Genomic DNA, 13,349 nt, shown 5'->3' with positions numbered 1-13,349 from the left:
ATAAAGGACTTTAAAAAATGGAGGGAAAATGGATAGAGGGTAGAGAACATGAGGAAGAGATACATGCTTAGGTTATTCAACTCAAGAATGAGAGGAGTTTTACACATTTAATGTGTGACATTTTCTGTTGTGTTATACTTTACGTAGACTCTAGTAGATGACTACTTAAGACAGGCTTGTGTCTCTCAAAATGAAACTCTCAGACCACCTGCAACCATGTCAGCTACCAACATGCCAGTGAAGATGCATTTTCTTGAGAGTCCTCTGCTTCACACATTATGAATTCTCATTTTTGTTTATAAATCTGTGAGTTAATTAATGGGTGTGTGATTACCCCCAAACAGGAAAATTTCAAAGCTTCACCTATCATCCATATCAATGAAACCCCTCTTCTTTCTCACAGACACCTTTATTCCATACAATTTTAGATGTTTTTTTCTTATACATCATTTTCATGCACATCATTATATCTAAAACAGATTCCGGACCCACAAAACTTTGTTGATGGAATGAATGAAATGAAAACTGGAAATGACAGTGGAGAAATATAGTAATTAAGTTTTATAATTACATGAGAAAGGTATGAATTGGGTGACATGTTGAGTCAAAGGTGTTATCAAATTCAGCATTATTAAAAGTCCAGGAATCAGTTCTTCTGCATTTTTAATATATGCTTTTCCAGCATCTGCTTGATTCTTTCTGGTGATAAGTATCTTACAACTTCACAAAGCAGACAGTTCTATTGTAGAACATGACTGCTAAAATTTTTCTTAAAGGTAGCTTAAATTTAATGCATAATAGCTAATTTTCTTCTGTAGAGTGACACAAAAGTAAGTCTTGATTCTTTTGAAAATATTGCAGATATTTAGAAACACCTGCCATGAGTTTTCACATTATTCTTTCTACCTGCTTAAGAGTTCCTAATATTTTATTCATAAGTTATATTAGCAAATCAAAAGACCGAAGGACTAGATAGTTTTACATGTGACTAGTCTCAGAGAAGGTAAACAGTAATTTGCTGGTATTTATACACATGGGTAGTAAAATAGTTGAGATTAGCACCTAGGTTTTATCCTTCAAGAGTATTTTTAATTGAAAAAAAATAACCACAATATCTTAACTACTCTTAAAGAATTAGACAGTTGCATCATTGGTTGAAGTCTTAATACTATGAGTCCTACAGCTTGCATGATTCTTCTGGCTTTTATTTCATGGATACAAGATGACTATTGCAGCTTCTACCAATAGATCTACATGTCAGAGGTGAAGTAGGAAGGGGAAATGTTTTTGCCTATGCAAAGGAAACAAAGGCTCATTCTGGAATCCCAAAAAAGACTTTCCATTTGCTTATCCATTGACTGAAAAATGGAGTCATGGAGCGCGCTATTGGTCAGTCAGCCAGCAGTTTATGCTGAAGTATCTTCAAACCTTAGACATGAACCCATTTATGACAGTCTTCTGTTTGGTTTACTGTTTGTGTGTCATTATTTCCAGAATGATACGCATTTTGGTCATCCTTCTATTCACCTAATATTATATTAACAATGAAAGTGATAATAATTGAACATTGTAGTTATGACGTTTGATTTTTTTCCAAATGATTTGATGATCATGCCTGTGATATCTGGCTTGTCTAAATATCTTGCTCTGGCTAGTGATATGGGATCTAGAGTGACATGCGGGAAAAATAAAAACAAAAACAAAAACAAAACAGTGACATGACGTATCCAGCAGCCATCATAAGACCCCATCTTTGTTTTCCTCTGCCACAACAATGGCATGTTCCAAATAAGGCCTATTCTTTCAGCCTGATCTCTGAGTGAGGATAGCAGTTGGAGAAGAAAAGAACAGCAGTCAAGATGGTCCAATATCATGGACGACAAGTCTTTATTCTCATGTCGCTGAGATTTGAAGGGTCATAGTTATTCAAGCAAAATCTGGGAAAAGCTGACTAATTTGTGAATAGCTTAAGAGGTGCTACCTATACATTTTTGAATGTGATATTCAGCACAAACTAATCAAGGAAGCCACATTTTTCTCATTTCTCAAAGAAAAACTGAGGCTCAGAGAGATTTAAGACATTTCTTAATGTCCCACAGTGGATGACTAAGAGCAATGTGAACATTTCTAGAATGAGATCCCCTATCCCAAATTCATGCTCACTACTAAGAAGTTCCATGGAAAATGAGCAACTTGGATCTGATTGTATTATTAAGGAAATCCCAGATTGCATTGCTACTTTACGGCACCTGATTGGCTCAGATGGTGATAAAATAAAACTTTTCTGGTCCTGGTGATAAAATAAGACTTTTCTGGTCTTCTCAACATAAATTTTCTCAAGCTATGGCCTCACAGTTAAGTACTTGAAGTAATCACTTTTAAAATTAGATAGTCTACATCAGGTCTACCACATGGATTTTTTTTTTTTTTAGAGATTTTATTTATTTATTCATAAGAAACAGAGAGACAGAGGGGTAGAGACAGAGGCAGAGGGAGAAGCAGGCTCCATGCAGGGGGCCCGACGTGGGACTCGATTCCAAGTCTCCAGGATCATGCCCTGGGCCGAAGGCAGTCGCTAAACCACTGAGCCACCCGGGCTGCCCACATGGATTTTTTAAAAATATGTTATCACTGATTTTGAATGTCTGCTCTAAAAGCTACTATTTCTTTAAATCCATTTGAGAGCCCAGAAGGGGTACAAATAAAAATTAAAATCACCAAAACAAAACTTCAGGTGTATAACAAAACTCAACTTTTCACACCACTCGGCACTGGGAGATACGTATTTTTAACTAATGCAGCATTTCAGTTATAATATTGAAACCTATTAGAACCTATTAAAATGAAACCCTTACAAATAGTGGAATTCAATTTCAAATGTTGCTGGATAGAATTAGATCAGAATTATGCTCTTACCTTGTGTGTATTTATCTTTTGTAGTTGATTGCCTTGTAGATAGTCTTCCTTCAAGACAGTTGCCCTCATCTTTTGAGACATCTCACTTGCTAAGTGTACCAAAGCCTCTTTTGGGATTTGGCTGCTGGGTCCATCCTACTGGACCTTCTCTCAGGCCATTATTCTTAGAGTTTCCTTTATTTTGACTTCAAAACCTACCAGTTTCCACTGTTCCCATCTGCAATCACTCCAAATATTATGGATTGTGTCGTTTTTGTGCTATGATCCTCCTTTTTTCTCCATAAGGAAACACAGTGTCGGGTGCTGATTATAAGAGGTGGGACTTAGGTATCTTTCAGTGGGGAAGGTGCTGGCTGAGGTCTGAGGGTGACCCTCATCCCCATGGTGAGGGACACCATGGCCACTCTTGGGTTTCATTCCCGGTGCCACGTTTTCTCTATGTCCTCATGTCTGCTATTTTAATTCCAAGCCCTACATCTAATCCCTTAGCAAACTTAAGACAGCGTGATGGGAATAGGAGTCAGATCTGTAGTCAGCTCAGCATTTCACTCTGGCTCATCTCGTAACTGCAGGAGCCAGAGCAGTGGGAGGTTGAGAGACTGCACTGAGCTCCCTGCGAGTCTCAGCTCTGGCATTCTCAAGCTGGGCGATGCGGGCTCAGGTCAGTTCAACCTCTCTGGACCAAATTTTCCTCCACCTGCAAAATGGGAGTATAGATTATAGCTGTTGCATAGTTTTGTGAGGAAGATTTGCGTGCACGAATACTCCAATACCTCTCTCTCTCTTTTGGCTCTCTTTCCACTGTTACCATTTTCTTCCAAGTCCTGGGGTTATCTTTTGAACCCAAGTATCCAGCCATGTCTCAGCTTTTTATTTATATCCACCAGTCTCCTTTTTTGATCAATATTGTCTTAGGATTTCTGTCACTTATAACAAAAACTTGTCCTAATTGTTACAAGGTCAGCTGAAATTTAGCTTTGTTAGAGATCATGACTCTTCCTCTAAAAGTTAACCACGGTTTAGAAAATCGAGGCTTAGCTAGGGGATCTGTATCACTCAGACCTGAATGATCTGCCTCAGAACAGAGCTGCCAGAAAAAGCTGGAAGAGTGAAAAATAAACACTCGGTACCGGGTGCTATAATAAAATAAAATATATCACATTATTAAGGAGCTTACGTCCTTCCCTGATTGATCTTTATTTTATTAACTACTTAATTAATTCATTCATTTTCATTCATGCCCCTTCACAGACCCTATCTTGCCACCTGTGCCCTCCCCCCAGCTCTGGGGGTTGTGGTCTCCCTCTGACTAGTCTGATCCACCTGTAGTAACAACAGGTTATCCTATCTTATCGAGAGACCTTTAGTGAAATGGAGGGATAGTGAGGTGCATTTTTATTATGGTTAGGTGCTCTGATAAAGGTCAGTAGATGGTGCACAGGAAGCAATTGGAATACTGATCTGAACCCTGAGAGTAAGGGTTGGATTCTCGAAGGTAACATCTATTTTAGTCTGATTAAAGAGTAGTTTATTACTTTCGATGGTGACACTAAGAAAAATTTCCTTTTTTTTTTTTTTCTAACCAAGCAGGCCATTAAGCAGAGAAACTAAACACCCACCCAATATAAGGAAAACAAAAGGTGTTTATAATGCCGCCCCCTCCTGACCTTCATAACTAGAGTAAAAAGTGAGCTGAGCCTTTTCCTCAGGAAGATACAGCTGTCCGCACGTGGTGCAAGGGAGACTGTACTGGTGAGGAAAGCAGGTATATGGGATGTCAGTATAGCCTCTGGACCCCTGAGGAATCCTGGATCTGCCTCTTCTAGACAGAGGAAGGATGCTTCTGTCAGAGAATCCCACTGACCCAGCCACGGACCTCTCTGGGAAGAGGGTCCAGAGTGTCCTTCACTTCAGGGGACTAGCTGGGGGCTAACCTGATATTCGTGGAGCATGCCCCACTCTCTCAGGTGTGATGTTGGCATATAATTCCGCATTGATTCTTGAAAATTATGTTGTTATGAGTCCCCCCAAATTTTTATAATAAAAAAAACAGTTGTGGCTAAATCATACTACTGCATAATCATAAATATGTACCATTTGATTGATTACTATGTTCAGACTCATAGACTTAAGGGATGGTTTGGAGGCCAAAGGGAGTGCATTTCCAATTTTCTTGGAAGCACCAACTCCACAAGAGCAAGTCTTCCCAGGGGATCCTCACGCCAATGATGACAACAACCAAGGCAATGGCAAGGGTTCCTGCTGAGGCACAAGGAGGGCTGAGACCAATAGAGTGGGTAGTATCAACCCAGGCGAAGACTTAAGACTTGGAATAGAGACCAAGGACAGGATCTAAGACTTCATCACGTGACAACACATCGTCAGCTGTGAAAGTGCTGGGAAGTGTGTGCAGGGAAACATGGCCAGTGTGCTTCCTCATTCACTGCCTTCTCCCTGTACTTTGGAGAATAAAAGCAAAGGATGAAGTACTGTGTATAACTCTATACTTGGCGGAAATCAGAGATTTCCAGAGTCACTCTTTTGGAAACATACCCAGGATACGGTTGGAATTTATTTAGCATGCTAGGTAATAGTCATCCTAACCAACGTCGTCTTTCTTGTTTGGTGATTATATTCTATATTCAGCAGGAAACAAATATGCATTTGAATTATAATTGAGTAGCTAATGATATGTCAGTGCACTCCCATGGAAAGGAGTCATCTCTTTTCTCCATGACTTTGGCCATGAAGAGGAAATGCAGATGGATACTGTGCCTACAAAGTCAGAACATGAAAGGCTATGTGGTCCCACATGGATCTGCTGGGTCTAGGGTCTGCATATTGCAATAACACTCACATTTGTTGGATACTTGCTGTTTTCCAGAAACTATGCCAGGTTGTGAGGAGACGACAATATTAGGGCATGCCCTCCCCACCTGAGGACCTAAAGTCTTATGAGGAAACAGACATTGCCATAATTCACTGCTTGCCTTGCATTGACTCCACACCACCTCTTGTCCTAATGAGCCACAATACCCAAAATGGTGCATGGCAATTTATTAGAGCGAAGAATTTGGGGAGTGGCTGGAGGCATGTGGTAAGATTGGAAGATTGCTAGAAAAGTAGACAGTTTTTGTTTGCTTGTTTGCTTGATTGGTGGTTTATTTTTAGTTTTTCCTTTGTGGTGGACTGCTCTGATGGGAGAGCAAGAGAAAGAACCAAGGTCTTCATGTTCTTATCCACTATGCTGTTATGTAGCTGTATCATTGTAAATGTAGCGCTATGGAAGCTAGAATTGGAATAATGAAACTGTTTGCCACTCTGTTATGTAGATTTTGTTTAAACATGAGGGTTTTTTTTTCTTTAATCACCATATCATTAAGCTTAAGATAGGTTAATTTAGGAGGGAAAATATTTAGAATAGACATTAAAATAAATTACTGCTACAATCAAAGATAGAGTTGTATTTAATTATCCTCTTCTCTGGTTATATTTAGATGGGACAGACTCTTCTACTGGGTATGTCCTCTATATCACAACCTTACATAATTGGGCAGAGATCAGTTATTTCAGAGTTTCTTTACACTTTAAGATTTAAAATTTATATATATATATTGCGATCCATCTCATTGCAATCCATTGCAATCCATCTCATAATTTTACAAAATTCAAGTTAAAGTGAAGAAGAAGAAGAAAAGCCCCAAAGGGCAAGGATTTGCAGTTTGGCTTGGCTTTTATCTTTAATTTCAGAGCATGAAATTACTTCCTTGACATACCTCAAATTGAATAACAGTGATAAACTGAGGCGAAGACATCGATTTCATTTTGAAAGAAATAGGACAACATCATAATTAAGGGTGGGCAAACATGTTAAAAAAAGTTATTATTATTAGTGCCATAATAGTAATACCATTTGATTGGCCAGAGTGCCCTGGGAACAAATGGCTCTGGTGTTGTCAATTATCCACCTTGGCTCAGCAGCCTGTTGTTTTATGGGCATTGTGGGAGGGACCACGCTCTTCATTACTGTCCTGACAAATGAACCAGGTCATTTAAATAGCCCCTGAAGCACTGCGATAAAATGAAGATGTGCAGAACCTTGTGTTCGTGACTTGGCACAGAACCTGGTCTTTCATTTTATTTTTACGTTTTATATTTCATTTTTGTTTTTGAGGTAACCATACCATATTCAGCCTGTAGAGAAAAACACTCCAGAGATGAAACAAGGTGACCAGTATGTTCTCAGCTATTTTATTTGGGAATCTGAATGGTCATGGATTTTATAGATTTTCCTTATGCATTCCGTAGAGATAAACCATTAAGTCAAACACTTGGAAGATTATAAAATTTGACATCTTACGTTCACAAAGGTCCCATCTTCATGATGTGATGAAGTAGCCACATCCCCACCCAATGTACACTGTAGGGTTCATTTTATGGTCATGGTCATGATGCTTTGCTTCCAAACACCTACTCCTTTTCCTTGGCGCCATCCACCAACATCTTTAGGAAGGACACTTCTTTCCCCCCTTGCATTTGAGGAAGGGAAGGCCAATGAAAATACTTAAAAAATGTTTGACCAACAAGAGAACAAAGTATCATTTGGAAGATAAGAGATGTGAGCTATTATTTGTTGAGCAAGCAGGTTCTGTGTTTGTGTAGTCAAGATAAACCTCCTAATAGGCAGGAAGAGGAAGCTGTGCCCTGGGAGGTGAGGCAGCTTAGCCAAGTGTAAGAAGCCCAGAGTGCTGAACGAAGTATGCGTCTGTGGCCATCTGTAAGGCCCAGGCTCCTTCTTTCCCTCTGTTCCACTTATGTAAATAATTAGCTAATGATCAAGTGCTGCAATGAATTTATCATATTGTGTATCAAGAGCACATTACAAGCATTTTTAGAGAGTGGGGGACTATGCTTCCCAGATAAAGGCATTTGAGATTTTACTACGAAATTTTGCATCTGGTTTGAGGTGTCATTGAGTCAACTCCTTCAGATAAGGAGCCCTGCATCTGTATTTGTTTTTCTTACCCTACATGATGATATATGAAAACAAGTTTGAAATGTATTGGTGAAGCCCAGCAACTCAATATCAAGTTATAAAATATAATCCATTTCTGGGATATAAATGAAAGGGGTGTTTTTTGTTTCTTTCAGTTACATTAAACTGGTGTTGGTGTATTTGTGACCGGGGTTTATCAGCTTTGTGCAGATATGTAGTATTACCAAAATGATTTTGTCTGTATTTATCAATATGGATATCTGGTGAATTTTATTAACAAATATTTATCTTAAACATCTTCAGACACATAATTATAAAACTATAACTGAGATGAAATTAAGCCTTATTCCTTCATAGTGAAATTATTTCCTAAATATATTGTACACAATTTATTTTTTTGAACTTTTGATAATATATATCTATATATAGATATATATTATATATATATATTAGGTATGAAAGAAATGACTGTAACATTTCACCATTTTTCAAATCAGTTTGTTAGAACTATATATTTGGCAAACATTATCAGATTATTTTCAATGGGGGTTCTTCTGCAGAGGTACTGATTATGATATCTACCATATGAGAACTTCCTAAGAGCTTCAGTGCAGGTGCCAGCTAAACTACAATAGCTAAATATTGAAAAATATGACATCTGGGTCTCTCAGATCATGTGCTCACAAAAATATATATGTGTGTGCATGTGAAAAAGTGAGGGAATAATACTATGTTATAATCGACATCCTTGAATAGATCAGATTATTGGCGTGTATATTATCGTTAGACAATAAATTCATCTCTTATAAACACTGAAGTCTAGATTTGAAAGCAGTTCTAGAGACATTTCTTCGAGGCTTGATACTGTTGGAAGAGGCTCTGCAAGAAAAATTTTACCAAATAAACAGTTCAAGAAAACTTCCACCCTGATGCCTGTTGCCTTGTTCTAATTTAACATCTACTTGATGGTTGTAATCACGAGGTCTAGAGCACAAACGATATCTTAGCAGATATCAGAATCTGTGCCAGGTCTTTTACTAATTAATCCCTCAAGCAATGAGAAAATTACATGAGGACTGATACCATCCCAATTTTCTCATGACAAGACAAAGGGAGCACTTTTAGGGAGCGTAGCGTGGTTTTTTTGAAGGCAAAATGTTTTGTGTTAGAACTTTCCAAAACAAAAACAAAAACAAAAACAAAACAAAACAAAACAAAACAAAAGAACTTTCCTGCCCTGGGACCGAAGCATATGAACTGAGCCACTTCATATTAAGCTGTACCCCATGTTCCTACACAGACGTGCCCCAATACCTGGAGTGATGTGTTGTTGCCTTTCTACCCATTTCCATACACACCTTGCTTCTCAAAACAGACAGGGATATATATTGGTGACATGTTTGCATTAAACAAAATAATACAAGTCATAGCATTCAAAGACAGTCCTGAAGAAGTCTGCAGAATGGGAAGGGCAAAGATATGTTTTCTGTGCAAAAGTAGTGAAACAAAATTAGCTTCTTCCTTGTGAAATTCAAATAAGTTTAATTAACTCTACAAATGTAGACAGTACCTTAACTTAAGCTTAACAAGCTTTACCGTAGACGTTAGATAAATGAAACAAAGGTTATTTAAGACTTGGCTCAAATCTTCCGCTGGCCCATGCTATTCATTATTGAAAACTACTGCCAGCCCACTCACCACCCTTCTTCCCTAACTGACCATTTGTCACCTGCTATCATAGTCTGCTTGCTTGTTGTATGCTTATTGCACATTGCTTATGTTCTGTGTATTGCTCTATTATACTTGCCAGAGTATTTTTAAAAGGTTTACCGATACATTCCAGATGCCCAGAAAAATGCCAGTTACGTAGCTACAGAGTGACCAATAAATATGTATTAAATGAACATATAAAATGTTTATGTATTTAATGGCAACAACCTAGCAAATCTTAAGAACCTGTGAAATTTATCCATTCTCAATGGGAATTCATATTTGGAAGGATGTCACTTTTTTGGATAAATACTTATGTGATGAATACAAATATATAGTAAATTATTTTCAATTATGCACTAAAAGTAAAACAATTCCAGTTATGGATTTTTAAAATTATAAATCTATATTCCTCATTTTTGTGCAGCTGAAGAGCTGATTCAGCACCACTGAATCACAGATAAACATTAATTTTTGTATCCTTCTGAGAAATAATAACATTGGAAAATAGTACGCCAAAAATTAAGGATTTTTAAAACACCTTAAGGAGAACAATTTTAGCATCAGACCTTTGCATCATCTTTGCACATTGGGACGTAATTTAGATTCATTTTATATTCATTTGATTCCCACAAATAAATATTTGAGGTCCAACAAGTGAATTATTTATAGGAACTTCATACAGTTGAATTTATTTTCATGTAATATCTTTTAAAGTGAAAGTAGATCCTTTTGCGATGGGCTCTCATTCCAGCTCTGGTACAAAGGTGCTACATGACCTTATACAGTACACTGTCTTTCAGGGCATCATTTTATACCCCCTAAAATGTGGGGTTCAACCTCCATGCCCTCCGAGGTTCTTTCCACTTATGTGATTGTGTGACTGTGTATCTTAACACTTCTCTGATTGTGTGACTTTTAATTTCACTTGATTTTTTTTAAAGGTTTTATATGTTTCTTCATTAGAGACAGAGAGAGAGGCAGAGACACAGGCAGAGGGAGAAGCAGGCTCCACAGGGAGCCCGATATAGGACTCGATCCTGGGTCTCCAGGATCATGCCCTGAGCCAAAAGCAAACACTTCACCACTGAGCCACCCGGGCGTCCCTTGATTTTGTTTTCATATTAAAACACCTAGTATTAACAAATAAGTCTGGATCCACTTTTAATTTAACATTTCTACATTTAGAAAAAGTGAACAAACATGTTACAGTGTTTAGTTTTAGAATTAGGCATGACCTCTTATACTATATATTATCAAATTATTAAAGGTATTCCATACTGTTATACTATACTACACACTACTGATATCTTCTATAAAAGATATCTTTATACCCATGTACTTTATAAGTTAAATATAAAATACTTCTGTTTAATATTTCTGTTGAACTTTATAAGGTAAATATAAAATGTTTTCCTAGGACCTATACTTTCAAAAGGAAAGGACTGTCATTTATTAGAAGCCTGCCTTGTTCTACTAAATTAGGTTTTGTACTTCTACCATCTCATTTACAGAGAACTCTCATTGTTAGAGTTGCTAGAAAACAAACAAACAACAACAACAAAAACCTGACAAATTTAAGGACCATATTTTGTTAATATGAGGCTAGATGATACTTAACTAGCTTTCCCCAAATATGAACTTAGATACCTTGTCCAGAATCCAACAGAATAAACTTTACATTTTTCGATATGAGCTAAGGCACAATGCTACATTTCACTACGATGCTAAACAAATTATTAATGTTTCAATTATTTGCCCCAAACTTCATTTCAGTGTTTTCCAGAAAGCCAAATCATTGCAATGTGAAATATGCTATTCTTGCATTTTTTAATAAATGAACCTATTTTATAGGTATAGGAAAAAGGATATTTTATGTCAGTTATTTTATTCCCCTGGCGTAATCACTGTATATATGTTTAGTGTGTGTGTGTGTGTATATATATATATATATATTTAAATATATTTAATGCCCAGGTTGGTTAAAACTTTATGTTTATCAAAACTGACCGTGGGACGCCTAGGTGGCTAGGTGGTTGAGCATCTGCCTTCAGCTCAGGGTGTGATCCCAGGGTCTGGGATCGAGTCCCACATCAGGTGCCCTGCAGGGAGCCTGCTTCTCCCTCTGCCTGGGTCTCTGCCTCTCTCTTTCTGTGTCTCTCATGAAATAAATCAATAAAATCTTAAAAAAAAAACAACTGACCAGAACATTCCTTATGTTTTATTTCCGTATTCCTTGTAAAATTGGATGAATTAGCTTTCAAATGATCCTATAGTATCTGGACCTAAAACTCACTGAAACTATTGTTAATGTAGATTTAATGAGAAGTAACAAGTTTTAATGATACAGTCACACATTATGTTTGTTTCTGTATGTGAGAATACGTAGGGTGACCTGTAAAAGTTCTATCAGTACTGGGAGTTTGGAGGAAACATTTGATGGATAACGGATAGTTTTGTCTTAATTGCATAACTGTCGCTCAGATTCACATTTGAAGGTACACTGGTCTCATCACTTCTTTTTATTAACAGGGATTTGCAGTGTCATGTTTCTGAATACCGTGCACGTGACCTCCAAATAAGGTAAAGAGTGGCATGTTTTGTTTTATATTGAAGTTGATACATCAAGCCTCTTGTCAGTAGCTGAGTAACAGAATTGTGCATCATAAAGAAAATCATGGTGGGTTTGAGGATCCAAGTTACAATCATCATTGATATCTTGGCAATTTGTGACTGTTCTTTTGTTTTATTGAAAACCCCTTGTATGGAGATATCTACCATTTGCTGCTCCTTCTCCAGTGTTGGCTGTTGGCAGCAAGATAAAAACGTTTCATTGACTTAGTTTGTCTGACATTCAGTAAAGACTCTCTTGCTAAGCACCATGAGGAGCCCATTGATCCACTTTCTGTAGAAACATCTGTCCAATCCAAAAGCCACAAGGACAAAAGCATGGGAAGTCTAAATTTACCAGTGCTAGGAGGAACACAAAATCCACAATTGTGAGTGTGGAACAGTGTGAAGAAAGAGAATAGAGTCCACTTTTCAAAAAATACATAGTTTTTTATTCTCAATATTATATTGGTTTATCTATATCATTAAAAAGTGAGTAATGTTAAATTGAACTTATATATTATCTGGGACTATACGTTAATTTAGGTAGATGTATTGCTTACCCCTTTATATATCGTGGGGGTGGATTTCGTATTTAGCAACAAAAGCATTTGGATATGCAAACCCATTTGCCTGGTTCCTTTTCTCTTTGAGGAGATTCTTGTCAGTGTACCTTTGGTTGTGTACCTGTTAAGAAGGAAGGAGGTGGGGAGGGGAGAGATGTCTGTACATGAAGGGTAAATGCCCCTGATTAAAGCCCTGGCTTCTCCAAGAGGTGGATGGCAAGTAAAACACCCTTGTTTGGAAGGTCCTGTTGGAGTGATTTGGGGTCCAAGTTACAAGGACCTGAGCTACTTCTTGCTCAGAAAGCAAATTATGTCTTAGTCTCAGAAATAAATCAAGAGACAAGCCTCACAGCTCCATATGTTAGTCATGTTTTCATTCTTAGCTTCTCACCAGAACTTTCAAAAAAGTCTGGACAGAAGAATCTGGACTCTTTCCAAGCCTGTATCTCTCAGCTGTTTCTCTTCTGGTTTTGGAAGGAGGTGGAATTAGATGGGAACACATATTTCTGTTTGAATCTAGTAAGATAAACTTGAAAATTGAATGAAAAGTA

General features: G+C 37.5%; 1 long non-coding RNA gene across 1 annotated transcript in view; it reads left to right on the top strand.

Moving 5' to 3' along the window:
* Positions 1-13,349, top strand: part of LOC144299571 (uncharacterized) — a 694,273-nt gene that overhangs the window by 610,764 nt on the left and 70,160 nt on the right. The window contains exon 3 of the long non-coding RNA XR_013366263.1: positions 12,155-12,205. This is a non-coding gene — a long non-coding RNA (uncharacterized LOC144299571). The remainder of the gene's footprint in view (positions 1-12,154; positions 12,206-13,349) is intronic.

The sequence above is a fragment of the Canis aureus genome, chromosome 27, assembly GCF_053574225.1.
Source record: "Canis aureus isolate CA01 chromosome 27, VMU_Caureus_v.1.0, whole genome shotgun sequence".
NCBI lineage: Eukaryota > Metazoa > Chordata > Mammalia > Carnivora > Canidae > Canis > Canis aureus.
This window is presented reverse-complemented; position numbering and strand designations above follow the sequence as displayed.